The 15,640-nt window shown below is 35.4% G+C and overlaps 1 protein-coding gene across 2 annotated transcripts in view; it reads left to right on the top strand.

Moving 5' to 3' along the window:
• LOC129241530 (GATA zinc finger domain-containing protein 10) overlaps positions 1-15,640 on the top strand; it is a 148,416-nt gene that overhangs the window by 60,118 nt on the left and 72,658 nt on the right. The gene's annotated exons all lie outside the window — the stretch shown is intronic.

The raw sequence follows: 15,640 nt of genomic DNA, 5'->3' as shown, positions 1-15,640 counted from the left end.
ATGTGACATTGATCGAGTGGCCGATCAGTGCGTTAAAAGCATTTAAGCCTTGATTAGGTGGATCATAGTGCGCTCTCGATTACACGCTCGGGCGCTTGGCTGACAAGTATATTTTCAATTCAATGTCTGTTTGACAGCCTGTTCTTAATAAGCAAAGCATGTATGTAAATGGAAAAATGTTGCCTTATATTGATTATATCTCTAAGATAGTGATTCAGCAAATGTGTGGTGCGTTAAACGGAGTATGAATATAATTTTTATATGGAATAAGAACAAATTGCTATCATATCTATGTATGTATGCGTGTGGATGTTTTAAAATTGATTTCCGCATAATGTGGTTGGGTAGGTATTTTTATATAGGCGTCAGTTTATATACCACCCGATAATTAAAAATTCGTCAAAGCCATAATCAAAACAGAGAACGAAAAATTCCACATCCAAGGATGAGTTTCCTGCGCAGAAAGTGTTGTGCTCGCTCGGATGCTTTGTCTTTCATCGTTCTTGTTCTTTAAACGTGCGCTGGTATTAACTTTAGTCTGGAATAAAAAATATGAGGCCCACATATGTACATACCCGCATAAAAGCGTAAATATGTACAGGTTACCTGTCAAAAAACGACTGTCGCCGTCGTTTGGCCAATGGCCTTTGCGGTCGGCGATACGCACTACGCCCGGTCAGATATTAATGTACCCAAGTAATTTATTATTCTTTCGTGAACAAGTTTTGTGTTTTTTTTTCTTTTCTTTTGTTTTTTTCTTATTGCTGTATTTAAATGCCTTATGCCAGTTTTTTGGTTTACTTAATAGCTGGCTTTTTCCTCATTATGTGAATATAGCGCATGTGTGTATGTGAAAAGCCAATTTATTGGCGGCTGTAAGTGGCTGCTTGGAATGCAGCAGTATTGTTTACGCTCCTCAAGGTCGACAAGGAAGGGCACTTAACTGACAGCGTACGCGCAAGGATATTTTCCATGGTGATTTTCTGCTTCTCAGCAGCCCTTTTAATTCGATTTCATGCAATAAATCATTAAATTACAGCTGCTAAGTGATTTATTTATGATCTTTGACATTCCCTATCATACGATTGCGCATGTAACTGAAACCGGCATTACCCATTTTTTGTTACCGCGTAATGAGTTTTTATTTTATATACCTTAGGTAGTTTGTTTTGTTTTAGCTGATTTGGATTTTACATGAAATTATAAGCAAAAACGCCCACTAGAGCGTAGCTCTAAAGTCATTTTTGAACACCTCAAATATTAAAAGAAGCTTTAATACGACATAAATAAACAGAATTTTTTAATTTAAATTTAGTACTTAAGTACAATGAATGTTATTTTTGTAATACCTAGAAATTTCTACTTGGAAGACTTTTTGGCAGGAATAACTTATTTTTATTAACATTTTTTTTATTTAAAGCTCGCAAGATGGCGTAAATGCTAAACAAATTTTTTTATTTTTTATGTTTTTGCAAGTTTTAGGTTTATTTAGCTTGATCATTCTACAGGAAACGGAGTAAAACGGACTGGAACACATATAGCGGAAATCTGTTGGATCTACTCCCCGAAAGGCGGAGAGAAAATCTAGATCTCTCGGAGGGAGCGATTCACTTCAGCTAGTAATAGTGCTTTTGAAAGCTCCTGCCCATTTAGAACATTCCCTAGAAAAGAAAATCCACCTTGGTAGACAACTGAGCTTCCTGAGCTTATTAATGGCACTTTCTTAATAGGAATAAAATATTAAGTCTCCCTCAAGATGAAACTGTAAAAGATAGTGCTATATGGGTAGGAATGTATATGTCCGAAATTAGAAATACCAAGAGGGACTCTTAGATTAGCTTCTATGCTTCAGCGTGGAGGGCTGCCATGAGTCTTCGAGGTTTAGACGAATACTCACGAGGAGTTCCGCCCCCTTGGGGTACCTGAGAGAAGAATAGGGACGTTGGGCGGTGAGCGGCGAGAAATCACTGAAGCTACTTCTCGACGCTAATTTTCCGATGAATACAGAATCTAGTAGCACCAGCCTGGGGAGTACAACAATCTGTTTTCGAAACCATGGCTGGTTGATAGATAAGCACCGCCAGGATTGGGCCATTGATACACTGGCTGAGCCGTAACTACGCGAGTTACATGGCCAGAGGCTATGGAGGTTGCCTTCACTTCCAAGGCAGGCAATCAGCATTTTATCTTGCTGAAAACCGTTGAGAGCCTAATTGACCTGCACACGAGAAGCGGAATTCTTCGGGGGCATTTGTTGCATATCCAGCACGCTTACTGTAAAGGTAGATCAGTGGAATCTGCCCTTCTTAAAGAAGTTGGTACTCGCAGTGGGTGCCTTTCTCGCCATTGACGGTGCTTTAAATTTAACTTGCTGGAGGTGCTGATGAAAAGAGGCTGAAGGATGATTGCCTAGGCTTACACTAATTTTTACGTGGTACTAATTGTTGTAGTTGTTAGATGGGCAGCTGATTGCGGCTTGTCTGTGAATCCTCTGAAGACGTAGCTCGTCCTATTCACGAGGAATTATAAAATACCCAGAGTTCAACTCCCCTCACTCTCCTAACGTGAAAGCCTAAAATTGGGGACAGGATAAGGAAAGTAAAAATAATCATGTATGCATACAATGTCACTATTGGCAGAAGATGGGTTGGATTTTACTCCTATAACACCACTGTAAAATCAATTTTTTTACATGAAGTTATTGCCTGGCGGCACTCACTGGAGAGTATAACATCGGTGAAGAAGCTGGAGCGAGTTCAAACGTCTGCACTCATTGGAATCAGTGGGGCGCTTCGAACCACTCCTACTCTAGAGCTTAATGTGATGCTAAACGTGGTACCGGTAGGCATCGCGGGCAAAACTGCCATTTCACATACCGCAATCAAGTTGAAAGGTTTGGGCTGCCGGCTCGACCTCACCGACGGGCTCTAAAATATCCTTAGAAACATTGGATTCATCCCCCTGACGGCTGATCGGTGTATACCCTCGCTTAGTCCAAGCGGAACACTCTCCACCCACGTTACTTCAAGGCGTCATACTTGAAGACAGGGCTTGGTTAACCCGTTCACGCATGGCTCAAAGTAGGACAGAAAGAATGGCGGAGGAGTGTTGGGTGTTTTTTTTATATAAAAAAATGTCGTAGCATTGTGGCATTCGTATGTTTTCAAGTATGGAAAAAGTGCACAGGACCATCACCAAAACAAAAATTGTTAAACATTTTTTAGTAATCCTAATTTAAAAAATTTTGATGAAAGAACAAAAAAATTTTAAGCAAAAATAATAAAACTCTTTAGTTTATTAACCAAATAAAATGTGCAGTTTCTTTACGGTGCTGGCCTTGTGAGAAGCATCTGTTGTCTTCCAGCGAAGACAAAGCGCAAAGTATAGTAAATTCTTTGCAAAATCTCTGTGCCTCAATGCATACATATATTTCAAGGTGGTTCACTTGCGGTGACATCAACATCATAACTGACTTGTGGAAGAGCAGCGAAGTTTCGATGCACAAACCAACTCAGCGCAATTTCTTCCGACAACCGGTTCCGCTTTCTAGCTTAATCACTTTTGTTTTCATTTAATGTCTAATATCTGCAGATAACTGTTCTTTCTATGGAATTCATTTTGCATATTATTTAATTAAAAATGCCAAAGTGCTTAAATTTTGTATCTTTTTTTTTTTTTTTTTTTTTTTATTGACAATTGTATTTATAGTTAACTATAAAATACAAAAAAACTTATAGCTATGGCTACTGCGGCCTTAAGCTAATATACTGGGTGTGTATATATGTGTATGTAGGGTGTTAGCTAAATTTCATTTAAGATATTACAATATTTTAAATAGTTTATAAGTTTAATAATGTTCTCTGTAGAATTGTTTAAAAGTAGATCAGTAGGTTTTGTGTTGTTTAGTGATTTTCTGTGGTTTGTAAAATGTGTGCAGTCGTCTAGGATGTGTTTGATGTTTGGAGCTGAGGTATTGCAGTATTTGCAGATATTTAGGTCTTTTTTTATTAAATATTCGTGTGTTAGTCGTGTGTGCCCAAGTCGTAGTCTAATTATTTTTGTTATTTCCCTTCTAGTTATGTTAGTATTATGTGTAAATGTGTGTTCATTGATCGCTTGCTTCTTTGGGTTAACAAATTTGTACCAACTTGTTGTTTGTTCGTATGTGGAGTGTTGTGTATTTTTGAATATTTTTGTTATATGTTTTTTAATATCTGTGTGTAGGAGGTTCAGAGACATAGTTAGGGGGCGGTTTTGTGCTTCTTTTGCTGCTAAATCTGCTAATTCGTTGCCCTTGATTTTAGCGTGTCCTGGTATCCATATGAGTTCGATTTTATTTTTGAATTTTAGTAAGCAGTTTCTTATGTAGTCTGTGTAATAATTATTATTGTTTATATTTTTTATCATTTCTAATGAGGCTAAGGAATCGGAACAAATTGCAAATTTTCCAGGTGTTTTGCTAGCATATTGTACTGCTTCAAATATGGCTATCGTTTCTGCAGCAAAATTTGTGCTGTAATAAGGTAAAACCTTGCTAATTAATATTCTGTCATTGTATATAACGCTGAAGCTTGTTTGGTTTGCGCTCTTTGAACCGTCTGTGAAGATTAGTTTGAACTTTTTTTTTATAAGTTTGTTGGTTAATTCTGAGAAGAGTTTTTGGAATATTGTTGAAGGCGTATTTTCTTTTTTCCAATGGTGGAGTGATGTATCTATGGCATTGAAAGGTAGTTGCCATCCAGGAAATCGGGTGATGGTCTTAGGTTTATAATTGATGGGAATATCTAATTCCAGTGATTTTTCTATTATGCGTTTGAGTGTTGATTGAATTTTGTGTTTTCGTTTAGAAATTATTATTTTGTGTGTAAGTTTTGAAAGTGTTGACTGGTCATTAACGATTAGGTTTTTGCAAAGTTTTGTTGTGGCAAACTCCCTCATTTGTGTTAACGGAGGTATGCCTGTTTCGAACGTCATGTTGCGAATCGGTGTAGTACGGTATGCGCCTAAGGCGGTTCGTATAGCCGAGTTTAGTAATGAGTTGAGTTTGTTGATATTGGACTTAGGTGTATAGCCAAAAAGGTATAATCCATAGTAAATTTTTGATACAATTAAAGATTTGGTAGCGGCAATGATTGAACTAGTGTTAGCATTCAGTTTTGGGCTCGAAAGGCATTTTATTATGTTCAAACGTTTATTTAATGAGTTGACAAGTTTTGAAATGTGGGCTTCCCATCTATATCTTTTATTAAATTCGATACCTAATATTTTTAAGTTTTCGGCGTTGTTTATTGTAAAGTTGTTGCATGTGATATTTGGATGACAGTGTTTTTTCCTGCATATGTGTATGTGTTTACTTTTTTCTGTTGAGAGGCTTGCACCTGAGTAATTGCACCAGTTCAAAATATCGTTGTGAATGTCGTTGAGATTTATGTTTGTATTTTCATGTTTATTCATTTTTTTTATGAGAGTGAAATCGTCTGCGTAAGCCAGAAAGTCTATTTCTTTGTGTAATGATAAAATGTTGCTGAGTTTGTGGTATGCTATAAGAAATAGTATGACTGAAATTGGGGATCCTTGGGGTATCCCATTCTGTAGTGGATATGTTTCGGAGAAGTGAGAATCTATTCTTACTTTAATTTTTCTGTTTGTCATAAAATTTTTGATATAGTTTAATATTTTAGGACCTATTTTCCATTCTAAGAGCTGGTCTAGAATGGTGTGTACTCCGATTTTGTCAAATGCTTTAGTAAAGTCGAGTGAGATGATTGACAAATGCTTTTTTTGGGATAGGGAGGACGTGATCTGATGGTCTAGATATACTAGATAATCAGACACTGATTTACCCTTTCTGAATCCAATTTGCTGGCTATGTAGTAGTTTGTTGCAGGAAACAAACCACCATAGCCGATTAGCTACTACTTTATCTAATAATTTTGCGCAGACCGGATTCAAGGATATTGGACGGTAGGATTTGATGGAGGATTTATCTCGGTTTGGTTTATGTATAGGGAGGACGAGACTGCTTTTGAACATTTGAGGAATTTGATTGTTTAAAATGTTGTTATAAAGACAAAGTAAACGGGTTTTCATGGCCGCCGGTAAGTTTTTTATCATGGGGTAAGAAATTCTATCAGTACCTGGGGTGCGACCCTTAAGTTTTGACAAAGCTATAGAGAGTTCTATTGGAGTTATATCGCTTTCTATTTGGAGCGCAGTTTTGCTTGGGGTTAAGCTGTTAATTGGTGTTAAGGAGGAGTATTTGTGGTCTAAAAATGATCGTGTAAAGTTGGTGTCGCTGGCTTCATTTGACCAGTATTTTCCAAATGAGTTGGCTATTGTAAGTTTATTGGTTGTGGTAGTTTGGATTGGATCTTGTAGGGCTATACTGTGTATCGGAAGATATGGTTTTAAGCCGCATAATCGACGTATAGTGTGCCATAACTGTCCAGTGGGTGTATGGGGGTGAATGTGGCTTGTAAACTTATGCATTGCCTTGTTTTTGGATAATTTAAGTTCCCTTTTAAATAGAGCATTTGCTCTTTTGTAGTTAATTATGTTTTCAGTTGTTATGTGTCTTTTTACTTTATTCCAAAAGCGATTTCTATCTTTCTTCAATCTTTCGAGTTCTTTGTTCCACCAAGGTGTACATTTTTTCGTATTGTAATTCGTTTGAGGGATTGCTTCATTTGCGCTTTGGAGTATGATTTTGTGTAGCGTGGCCGCTTCTTTATTTGTATTATTGCTGTGTGGTTTAGCTTGACATAGTATATTCGCTAGGGTGCTGAATTTTTCCCAATTAGCTTTATTAAGGTTAAACCTGGGTCTGATATTTATTGTGGTGTTTGATTGGTTGTTAAAGATGGTTGTGGTTATTGGGAAGTGGTCGCTGCCAAAAAGGCAGGATTCTACTTGCCAATTACTCTGCAGGGCTATGGAAGGTGAAGCTATGGTTAAATCCACATGAGTGAATGTATGGTGTGTTGTAAAGTGGGTTGGTGAGCCATCGTTCAAAAGAATTAGTCTTGATTGACTAACGAATTTAAAGAGCTTATTACCTCTGCTGTTGCTTTTGGGGGATCCCCAGTTTGGATGCCAACTATTAAAGTCACCGGTAATTAAAATTGGTTGTTGCAAGCTGTCAAATATATCTTGAAGGTTTTTGGTATTGAAGTTTTTGTTTGGTGAAAGGTAGATGGAACTAATTGTAAATTTGAGTACGGACTGTATTTGTATACTAACTATATCAAAAGTGTTAGTAGTGTGGTTTATTATTTTATGCTGTATGGATTTATGTATAAGAATAGCAGATCCTCCAAATGAGTTGCATGGGTTTGTGGATGTGTATATATTATAATTAATAGGCGTTGGTATTGGTATCGAGTTTTGGATGTGTGTCTCTTGCAGGGTAATTACGTGTGGTCTGATTTGTGTTAGTAATATTTGTAGTTCGTTGTAGTTATTTTGGTATCCTCGTATATTCCATTGTATGATTTTTAGTGAGGGCGTCATATATCAGTAGAATAGATAAGTGTTCGTGTTTTTGTTTTGAATTAACTAAATTAAGATTTAATAAGTATTTATATAAGGTGTAAGTAAGTTAAGAATAAGTATGTATAAGTATATATAGTTCTGTTTTTAGGAATATTAGGATAATTAATGTTTTGGCTAGTTGTGGTGTTAGTTGGGTTACTTTTTTTTGTTAAGTTTTTTTATCTGTGATTGTAGTCGTTTCGATGTATTTTTTGGTAGGATTTTTATCTTCTGCTTTGATGTAGATGTGGATTCTAAGCTGTCATCTGTCTCTGATTCGCTCATTACATCTGAATATTGCATGATTTGTCTTTCCATGCTATTTTCAGTGAGAGAATTGGTAGTTGGTGTGGTTGGCTTTGTTGGTGGTTTTGTTGGCTGTACTGCGAGTGGGTGATTAAAGTGTGGTGAGTTTTGATGTTCTGATTGTGAGTTGAGTGTTGTTTGTTTAGAAGTATGTTGACTGGTGACTTGTGCAAATGTATAGTTGTTGTGTGGATGTCGTTCTTTGTAAATAGCCCGTGCAGTTTTGTTGTCGACTTGTGAGGTGATCTTAATTGTTTGGATTTCTTTCTCGCGTATGAATATGGGACATTTTTTGTCGAGAGTGGTGTGATTAGTACATGTTAGTCCGTTCGCATCGCAATTGCCGCATTTCGTAGGATTATTACACTTCTCTTGGTTTTCGTCGTTAACATGGTAATTGCTTGCACAGTTATGGCAGGACTTTGGACTTTTGCAGAATTTTGCTACGTGATTAAATTTAAAACAATTTTTGCATCGCATTGGTGGGGGGATGTATGGGCGAACTGTTGTTTTAATATAACCGATGTTTATTTTCGTTGGCAATGTTGTTGTGGCAAATGTTAATATAATTAATCCTGTTTCAATCAGGTCATTGTTCACTTTTTTGAGTATTTTTTTCACCTCGCATACATTTTGGGGTTTTAGTTCATCGAGAATTTCACTTTCGGGTATTGATCTTAGTTCGTTACAATATATTACGCCTTTCGAATAATTAAGTGTCTTGTGTGGTGTAATCTCAACTATGATTGTGTTTGAAAGTGCTGTTAATGTCGTTAATTTGTTCGCTTGTGAGCCGTTTTTGGTTTTGATCAAAATTTGGCCGCTAATAATTTTTTTGCAATATTCAACTTCGCCGCAAGTTGAGTTGATTGCTTTTTGAATCAAAAAAGGTGATACATTCTTTAAATTGTCTGAGTTATTGGGTCTGGACATGAGTAGGTATACCGGTTCGTTCGATGTAAAGTTTGATTGTTTTGTTTTGTCCCATTTGAGTGCAGGTAAATTGGGAGGTAAATTTACTTTATTGTCCGGTGGCTTATTCATTTTGAGTGAGGGATAAGAAGGTAATTCCTATTACACAAATTGAAAATTCACTTGTTCAATGTTATTAGTATTATATATATATATAATATATATATATGTATATTTAAAGTTTGTTAATGGTCTAGTTGTTAAATTAATTATCACTATTTTTTTTTTTTTTTGACTATAAGACTTTGCGCGTTTTGCTTTAATATCGATTTTCGCGAAAATACGTTCGTATGCTTGGGGCAGTAGTTTGCGGTTTGTATCTTAATCTGGATGATTTCAGTTAATTGCAATTAGAAATTGCCAATGAATTTCGCTGGTTTCTTTTATAAATGCAGTACCGTTAATTTGCTAAGCCACCCGCTTGGGTTTTATGGACATGATTTTTATTAAGCCAATAATTTAAGTCAATACAAAATTTCGCCCACTTCAAAAGAAGAATTTATTTTATGCTAGACAAACAAAGGTTCATTGTTAGTCGATTTTTGGGAAAAAATTCCGAGTGAAAACCAGAGCCAGCTGCACATTTACTTATGCATACTTAAATACTTATTTATGGCTTTTACCAAGTTATTACTGTTGATGAAAATCTAAAACGATTGCGCCTGTTGCATTTGCAAATATGTGTTTTTTTGGTGACGCATTACGTAAAAAATAAACGGTTTTTTAATTAATTTTTTTTTTTAATTTAAATGTGTTGCCGGTAGACATCGCGGTACCGCAATCAAGCTGAGAGGTTTGGGCTGCAGGCTCGACCTCACCGACGGGCTCTCAAATATATAGTGTATACCCTCGCTTAGCCTAAGCGGAACCCTCTCCACCTACATTACTTCAAGGGAGGAGTGGACCCGGCGTCACACTTGGAGACAAAGCTTGCTAAACCTGTTTTCGAATGGCTCAAATTTGGGCAGAAGGGTTGGTGGAGGAGTGTTGGGTGTTTTTTTTATATAAAAAAATGTCGTAGCATTGTGGCATAAAATCTAAAACGATTGCGCCTGTTGCATTTGCAAATATGTGTTTTTGTGGTGACGCATTACGTAAAAAATAAACGGTTTTTTAATTAATTTTTTTTTTTAATTATTTTTTTAATTTTCTGCAAAGTTGATGGTCAATTGTTTATGTGAGGCGCACCCAGCTCACAACAATATTAACTGTTATTTAATTTAAATTTTAGTAACATGGCCTATAATTACGTTCATAATTCTTAAAACTAATCCTCTTATCTTATTTTTAAACCAATAAGAATTCTTCATATCTCTTGATAGTTGCAAGATCTTCTTTTAATGACGCCAGTAATAAAATAAGTGCGTGTTTACTGCACAGATACCTCGTTTAGCGTGCAAGTTGTTGTTTGCTTTTGTTTGACCAATTCGTGGTTCTTTGTTTCATAACTTTTTGTAATCATTATTATCTCAAAAATTGATTTTTGACTGTTAATGCGCGACCTTGTAATTCACTTGAAATGTTTCTGCAGTGGCAAAACAATATTTTTTTTGTAATTCATCAAATTGCTGAAGGTAATGAAAAAACTAGCAAAACACACACATTTGCATATGAACTTAGCAGCCATGTACCATGAAAACGTTTATACAACATGCCTGCACAAAAACGGATTATAAGCAATGCCACGTTCGCAATCGTTCACCAAAAGGTGCTTAAACAATATATCAACTCAGAGATATGCATATACATACATATGTAGCTTATTTAGTGATTGAAAAAAGAATAATGAACTGGACAAAGATTCAATAAAAATTAGCAAACCAAAAATTAAAAATGGCCATATTTTTCAACAGAAAAGAATAGCGAGCGTATCATGCAGTTGAAGACAACGGTTAAACCCGTCTTGATTGCGCGTGATGCTCGTCGAATGTAAATTTTACCACATAGCAACAACAAAGCGTGCGCGAATCGCTGGTTTGACACATCACAGCGCACAAACTTGGTTTTTGCAATTCTATTATATAACTAATTCAGAAGTATTGTGTTAGAAAAAAGATTTCGTATTATTTAGTCTATTTATTGTTGCTGCTTATCGACCTCAGTTACGTCAACAGAAAGCAAAAAAGATCTTTCTCTCATTTGAATTTATTACCCAAGCCCATAAACGGGTTGCTCATTTGTATCACAAAAACTGTAAATATCATTAGCTCATTTTGTACTCTTAGAACATTCAAATTGCATAAAAAATTTTAAAATTAAAGGATTTTACGAAAATACATAGCTTTAGCGCCATTTTTTCATTTAAGCAATAAAGTGAGTTTTAATATTAATTTCCATTTATTCCTAACTTTAAAGTTCACTTTAGCTAAGCATTTCACTTTCTCATCTGACTGGTAAAGATAAATTTGCTAGCGCTAAACCAATGTCAAGGGCGGCTGCCACTACCATTCGGAAGCGCACAGTTTCAAATCTACGTGCGTGAAACACCAAAATCATAGAAACTTTTTTCCCTACTACCGATCGCCCCTCGTCAGGAAATGACAATCCTGCGCGTGTACATATTTCTGACATGAAAAAGGCAGAAAACCATTTGACGTTTGGAATCGGCTTACAACGCTAAGACGCTTCATTTGTGTGAAAACATCAATCCGCACACAACAAATAGGTGGAGAGCTCGTTCAAACACCAAATAAAGGGTGTACCCCAATAAACCAATATCAAGGCTGAAAACTAATATATTTACAATTTGTTTAATGGGTCCCGGCGGTCCAGAGTTGAAAAATTTAGGGTACTTTCACGAATTTTTTTTACAATAAAAAAAATGGAAAACGGTAGTTAAATTTTCTAGGCTTTTTACTTAACTTCTTTTGCATACGAAATTGAAGAAATTTTTTTTTTTTTTTAATTTTAATAATTTAAAAAATGACGCTCAAGTTGACCCTCCCGAAAAACGATATTGAAAATTTCTAGGCTTTTTATTTAACTTCTTTCAACTACAAAAATGAATAGAAAATTGTTTTTCTTATTTTAATAATTTTTAAAATGGCACTGAAGTTGACCAACCCGAAAAGTTGGACCTGGATGGTGTTGTCCATTTTGGCTCTTCTACGAGTATATTATATATCTGAAACACAAAAGCCAAAAAAAATTATTAATAGAGGGTCCACTTCACCCTCAAGAGCTCAGAAATTTAGGGTATTTTCAGGAATTTTATTTTTACAATAGAAAAATGAAACACGATATTTATTTTATTTAGCTTCTTTTACATACAAAAATGAAAACAAAATTTTTTTAGAGCTCGAAAATTTAGGGTATTTTCAGGAATTTTTTTTACACTAAATGAAAAACGATATTTAAATTTTTTTGTTTTTTATTTAAATTCTTTTACATACAAAAATGACAATTTTTTTTATATTTTAATAATTTAAAAAATGGCGCTGAAGTTGACCCTCCCGAAAAATTGCACCTGAACGGTGTTGTCCATTTGGCTCTTATATTTATCTGAAACACAAAAACCAAAATAAAATTATTAATCAGTATGACTGTAGCCCTGACCCGTACTAGAACAAAAAAAAAAAATTGACGAAATGGCGCGGTTTTGAATTTGACACTCTAAAAATCGGGTTGTTTTCAGTTTTTAAATAAAAAAAAAAAAAACGAAATAATTGAAATAATAATATGATTCTAGTACGGGCGATAGCCATTGATGTTGTGAACAACATATTAAAATTTCAGACGATTCGGTTGAAGAGTTTTTTTTTTTTTTGACAAGGCCAAAAAAAGTTGTTTTGAGATAATTGAGTTTGAAGTTTTGAGAGTAAATATTGATTGATGGTGCCGCGTGAAGAATCTGACTCGACCTGCTAAAATGGCTGTAGAATCGAAAATACTGGGAATAATATTCCAAAAATTTGACAGTGTATTTTTAAAAGCCTATACTTTCGAAATATCGAACAAAAAAACTCGATTTTTTGAAAATTCCAGACCACCGGGACCCCTTAAGCGCATATGCATTTGCGCTTAAAGCCAGAAAAAGAACACATGAAATAACTGTTTGGTCCCCGAAACGTGCAAAACCAAAAAGTGTGAGGGATGATTAAAGTCAGGTAACGTTCTAACAAGTGGCGCTTTAGCACTATATAATGTCCTACTAAAGCCAAGACCAAAAATCTTAAAACTAAGAAAATTTCTGCAAGGCAGATTCAACTGTATTTCTTCTAGAAAAGCGGGGCATTTAATTTCGCTATTAACGAGCTCAAAGACAAATGAAACTGCCTGAAGAGTACCTCAGTCACTTGATGGGAAAAGACCAATCAATCGACAGCGAGATTTGAGTGATGGTTTCGCAATCTAATTTGGGCCGAAACGCAGAGTATATTGTCTTAAGAGTACATGAGTCAGTGAAGTGCGAAAAATGACGTCTTACAAATGCATCGTTTAAGTGTGCGATGAAAGAAAGCCTTGATTAAAAGAAAATCCCTAAGTCTTTAATCACATCAGGCGATACAAGATATACTAAATAGTAAGTAGCCCTTTGAGAAAGAATATTCGCCACAAGAGACCTAAATTTTGGCAACAAAAATTCGTGTATTCTACACTATAATGAGGCATCGGCTCACCAAGACAACGCGAATATCGTTTCCTAAGCTCTCCCCTTCAAACTTTCCCTGCTACCACGACTTAAGTACCCCTCGCGAAAAGTGTTTTGAGGCGGTTTAAACGATAAGAAGGAGCTGAAAACGATTTCTAAATCGAAAACTGCGAAAAGCATTTGAAAAGATTAGAAATAAATTTAATTTAATTTTATTTACTTATTTTTTATTTTATAAAACTTGTATAACATAAATGTAAGTATATAAATGTATACAAACGCAACACTGAATACGAGAGCTTCAGCCTCCCTCTTACTTAAAAACACGTTATATACAGGTAGAATTTGTTATAGATAAGCGGCAACTAAATATTGTTAATTTGTTAAATTTATTTGAATAAATTGTAAGCAATCAAAAAATTTTCTTATTGTCTTCATACGCAAATTTCGGTAAGCAAGCACCTGTCATCTTCAATAGTCTCGTCGTAATGACAATTTACATACCATCCGCTGAAAATACGGAATTAGAAAAGAGATACTTCCGCCAAATACTCTCATGCGCACATTTACATACATACGCATAAGAATTAGAATATAATCACTTCCGCTGAATTACTTATGTCCGTATGCATATATGTACATATATACGCACGTGCGTGAGTACCATCCATGCCGTAGGCCATTGGTAAATGCTATTATGATGAGCATAAATTTAACAACCAGTATACTTCAGACTTGAATTGTTTGGTGTACGTCACTTCCTTCCGTTTCGGTGTGCACACATTTGTTGACACACATATTTTAACGTAAGGTCTCGATAGTTAGAAATTTCTCTAAGTCACATTATTTGATAAGAATAATAATATAAAAAAATATATGAAATATTTTAATAATTTTCTCCTACGACAAACTGAAAAGCAATGAGCGCGTGAGAGCAATGAAAGAGTAATGAATGGGGTATTTTCCACTGTGCGTCAAAATAGACATCACTACATCACACGTATGGTAAGAAGATTTTTAATGGTGTGGCTATTATCAGACCTGCAGCCGGCTCTCAGCGAATTTGACAAACTCAGCTGAGAGGCTGACGTAGCAGAAGCTACGAATCGGTTTGTTTACGATAAAACTAGGTTAGGTTAAATGACTGCCCTTGCTTAGGGCAAACTTGGACAAATATTGAAAATTCGTCCGTTGTGATGTCATAAATGGGAGAGGAGAAAAGAGAAGAGAAGGAAGAAGGAGCCTTGGGATTAGAGACGATGATGACCATGCATTTTACGACGACGCCGATGGTGGCTGATTTGCGTCCGCAACAAGCTACTGATGACCTTCACCAAATTTATGATATTTAGACCCGCAGTATCCCACCAAATTCGAGAGCTGAGGCTTTGTTAGCCTTAGGAGCTCCCTCGAGCGTCCGTCGAGCGTCCCCGATCTACCCGGGGCCAGAAGGATCTTGCGACGATAAAACTAAGAATTTATATAAAAGAAATCAACACACTGTCCCATCGTTGCCGTCTGAACCAAGAATGATAGAAACAAGATTGCGCCCAGCAGAGAGTGCGTGACGTCACTTTGGCCAAGTTGTGCAGTGTTGCCAACCATTTGCTCTTCGCAATAAATTTAGTGCTTTTTTATTAATCAAAGCGAATCAGCGAAAATGTTTAAGTTGGAGTTTGTTTCTTTTTTTAATTTAAACCTACCGAAACTACAAGTTAAAAAAAAAAACTGTATTATTAAAAACAAGACTGTTAAAAAAAGTCACTCTGAGAAGATTTTAGTGTTAATGAAAATTTGTTGGTTCTTATAAAAATTAATATTTTGAAAGTGTAAATTTAATTTTTTGCTTCTTTAAGAATAATAAATGTCCCTCTCTCAACTCTTCTTAACATTGAAAACCTTTTTACACATTTTAAAAAGCGTTTGAATTTACCGAATGCGATTAAAGCCATAGAGGTGTAATCGTTTCTTCCGGTCATCCATTCTTAGTGGGACATAGGGCATTAAGCAAAAAAATACCAGAAAATACTAAAGAAACCATTATGACATTTTTATAAAAATATTACCTTATCTAGTTACATAACCTCAAAAATAGCAAAAAAGTCGTTCCCTTAACAAAAGAGTTTCGCTTAACAAAAAAAAAAAAAAACTAATAAATTAAATTATACATAACCATAACACATTTATTTAAAAAAACGCACATTTTAAAGACAATTTGTCACGCATACAAAGTTCTTCAAG

The sequence above is a fragment of the Anastrepha obliqua genome, chromosome 3 (assembly GCF_027943255.1).
Source record: "Anastrepha obliqua isolate idAnaObli1 chromosome 3, idAnaObli1_1.0, whole genome shotgun sequence".
Taxonomy (NCBI): Eukaryota; Metazoa; Arthropoda; class Insecta; order Diptera; family Tephritidae; genus Anastrepha; species Anastrepha obliqua.
This window is presented reverse-complemented; position numbering and strand designations above follow the sequence as displayed.